The sequence below is a fragment of the Brienomyrus brachyistius genome, chromosome 2, assembly GCF_023856365.1.
Source record: "Brienomyrus brachyistius isolate T26 chromosome 2, BBRACH_0.4, whole genome shotgun sequence".
NCBI lineage: Eukaryota > Metazoa > Chordata > Actinopteri > Osteoglossiformes > Mormyridae > Brienomyrus > Brienomyrus brachyistius.
In genome coordinates, this window is record NC_064534.1 from 1345001 (window position 1) to 1348526 (window position 3526).

Sequence of the window (3526 nt, forward strand, 5' to 3'; positions counted from 1 at the left end):
CTATTTGTAAGTAGCTAAATACGCAGTCGTGCCAAAGTTTCAATGCAATGTCTATTACACTGTGTGCAGCTGGCGAGCTGGGCTGCCAGATTCCTGCTGCAAGCGGATTGGTCAGGCCATCACGATGTCATCAGCAGAAGAGGCCAGTGATTGGCAGCTTTCCATTTGGGTCTGTTAATCCACTGGAAAGCGTGGAGCGGGAGTAGCTTCAAAAGGATGGGCTGCATCTTTAAGGCACTCACGGTGGGCCCTCAGCAGCCTCTTCCACTGTATCAATGCAGACGGGCATACTGGCACATCTGGCCGGCCAGCGTGAATCCGACGTGTCCGACATTCATCGCCATGCCGGAAAGAGCCTGTGGAGGGTCTCAGGCCACACCTGCATTTTTCCTGAGTGGCTGAGGGAAGATGCAGTGTGCCAGGGAGCATCAGCCTGGGTGCAAAGACGGCAGTCTTTTATACTGGCCAGCTAGTGAAGGTTTCCAGCTTAATGTTCCTGCACTGGAGGCAGCCCACCCTATTGAAGCTACTCCTGCTCCATGCCTTCCAGAGGTAAAAAAGGTTCTCTAGCTTTATTTTATGAAACCAGATATTTTGGGACTGATTTATTTTTTTCCCCTTTTACACTTCCTATGATTTCTGGAATCTATTTAAAACCTCACCTTTAAACTTGTATGAATTACTCAGATTATCTTGATTTTTTTCCTTTATCTTGCTTATCAGGCCAAAAGTAAGAGCCTTTTTAAAAGACATTCAGTCTGTCAATTGCGATCACTGACTCATTTCATTTTCTGTGATTAACTCAATAAAAACAAGCTTTTTGGTACAAGTTTTTCAGATGGTATTTATTTTCAGACCGCAACCATATAGTTAATTTCTTAAATGTGCTAAGCATTAAAAGCTAAATTTGAAAGAAATTGGCATTTGAGTAAACACTGACTGGCTTAGCAGGTAGATCAGCTGGAATTCAGTGCAGTGATGGAGCGGGAGATCGACAGGCGGATCGGTGCAGTGTCAGCAGTGATGCGGGTGCTGCATCGGTCTGTCATGGTGAAGAAAGAGCTGAGCCAAAAGGCAAAGTTTTCGATTTACTAGTCGATCTACGTTCCTGCCCTCACCTATAGTCATGAGCTGTGGGTATTGACGGAAAGAACTAGATCGCGAGTGCAAGCGGCCGAAATGAGTTTTCTCCACAGAGTGGCTGGGCTCTCCCTTAGAGACAGGGTGAGAAGTTCAGTCATTCGGGAGGGACTCAGAGTAGAGCCGCTGCTCCTCCGCATTGAAAGGAGCCAGATGAGGTGGCTCGGGCATCTAATTAGGATGCCTCCTGGACGCCACCCTGGTGAGGTGCTCCAGGCATGTCCCACTGCGAGGAGGCCCCGGGGAAGACCCAGGAAACGCTGGAGGGACTATGTCTCTTGGCTGGCCAGGGAACGCCTTGGGATCCCCCCAGAGGAGCTGGATGAAGTGGTCGGGGAGAGGGAAGTCTGGGCCTCCCTGATGCCCCCGCGAAACCGACCTCGAATTAAGCCGGAGATGATGGATGGATGGAATTCAGTGCATTTTGTCTAACGGTGTAAGAACAAAGTTTAGGTGACAGCTAATATCAAGAGAAATGTGCTGTTTTATTTGTCACATACACAATTGTACTGAACACAATGTGCACTCAAGTGCATGGTTGCGTAGCCCGACTGCGGAAAAAAACTGGCAAGTTGAATAGACGACACGGATTACAAACCTTAGACATTGAATAAATACCTGGCGTGACAAACTGGCTGCAAGTGGCGGTAATGCGAGACTGCAGAAGTATTTGTATGTGTTCATTAAGTACACGACTAAGTACACTGGGCCTGATGTGCGAATTCTTTAAAAAATACACATTGTCGATGGACAGAATAGCAAAAAAATTCTCAATGATATAGCTCCCATACGAGCAGACATTGTGGTTCCTGGCATATGGTCCATGACCCCGTGTGTGTGTTGGAGTATTCCGACTCCACCGGGTCCGTAGATGAGAAGAGATCACCCGCAGGCGTGGATGAGTTGTCCAATAACCTTTATTCCAACAGATCGATCTGTGAACTCTGCGACGCACCGTAACCTCCACAGAGTTCGACTTCCTTGTTGTTCATGTTTGTCTTATCCCATTTCTACAAGCAGCCCCCGCCCCTGTCCCTACTTTGCAGATGCAAGAAGAAATTTCTGGACGGACAGTCCTGGAAAGTGGCGCGACCTGCACCCGCAACGGGCGTCAATTTGGCGCCAAAAGCATCTACCTGACAGGGCTCGTGCGGCGCGCGACGTCAGTCTTCAGTTATACATCCTTCAGTTCAGCCACAATGATTAATTTACTGTTATGTTACCGTTGTCATGATTTTGTTCAATCTGACCGAGTTCGGCTTTCTTGTGTTACCTGTATTTTCCTCACGGAAACATGTTAAACCAGCAGTAAGTCAAATATCATCATAACGTTATTTTTTAAATTCTTTACATTTGTTATTAATGTATTGTCTTATACAAATTACATGAAACCATCTGCATACTTAATTAATCCGATGACGTCTGTTAACATCACCAGCGTTATTCTGTAATTTCTAATCTCACTGAGGTCGGCATTTTAGATAAACCTGACATCTGAATTTACACCATGTGATTATGCATTTAAAACCGAGGCCATAGCCGCCACTAAAGGTGCCCACAGGAAAAAAATGGTGTTAATGGGAGATGAGGGTACACGAGCGCCACTGCGAAGTTCTGTTCAGCGGTGTTCCGGCGTCGGGGGTTTGTCAGTATCGCAGTTACGGCGAAGGCAATGGGTAGTTCCACTTTGGAAATGCATATTTTTGTGCAAAACGTTTTATGCAAAATGCTAAATTGTTTTGAATGTTCAGGAGATTGTTATTAAATGGTGTACCATAAAAACGATAGGCTTTTGTCTCGATGAAATTTACTTGAGTAAAAGACCAGTCCATTTACATTTCATAAGAGTCCACTGGGCCTTGAAGCTTTATGGCATAACATGTTAAGTGAAATCCGGAACGATATTCCACACCGATGGCTGGAAGAGAGCAAATCTAGGGTGATCAAATAATCCATGTCAGGGAGGACACTTTAAGATAGGACAAGATTTGTAAACTACCATTTCAATTAAAAAGACCCGCTGGATTTCGTTTCAACTCGCTGTGTGCTGACTGGTCAGTCTCCTATAATCATGAATATGTCACTAACGTCGATATGAAACAGTTAGATCAGTCTTTCAGTCAAGGAAACAAAGCAGTCTAAGCAACAACTGAACTATTCAGCCAAGCACATTAACCTTTCAGTTTAAAAGTAGTTTGTAAAACCCTTAGTGTGTGTGTGTGTGTGTGTGTATATATATATATATATATATATATATATATATATATATATATATATATATATATATATATATATATATATATATAAAATCACATACGTGCAAAAATAAAAATAAAAAAACAAGGAATGAGTGCCACAGCCTGTTCAGCCCCGTGCTTTTACATAC

The 3526-nt window shown here is 44.2% G+C and overlaps 1 protein-coding gene across 1 annotated transcript in view; it reads left to right on the top strand.

The window, feature by feature from the left end:
- The window catches only part of LOC125723615 (paxillin-like), a 42981-nt gene extending 42152 nt beyond the window's left edge, over positions 1 to 829 (top strand). Inside the window, 1 exon segment of the mRNA XM_049000373.1 lies at positions 1 to 829. This exon segment is cut by the window's left edge and continues 2265 nt beyond it. The gene's annotated coding sequence lies outside the window, so the exon portion shown is untranslated.
- Positions 830 to 3526: the final 2697 nt, after the last annotated feature.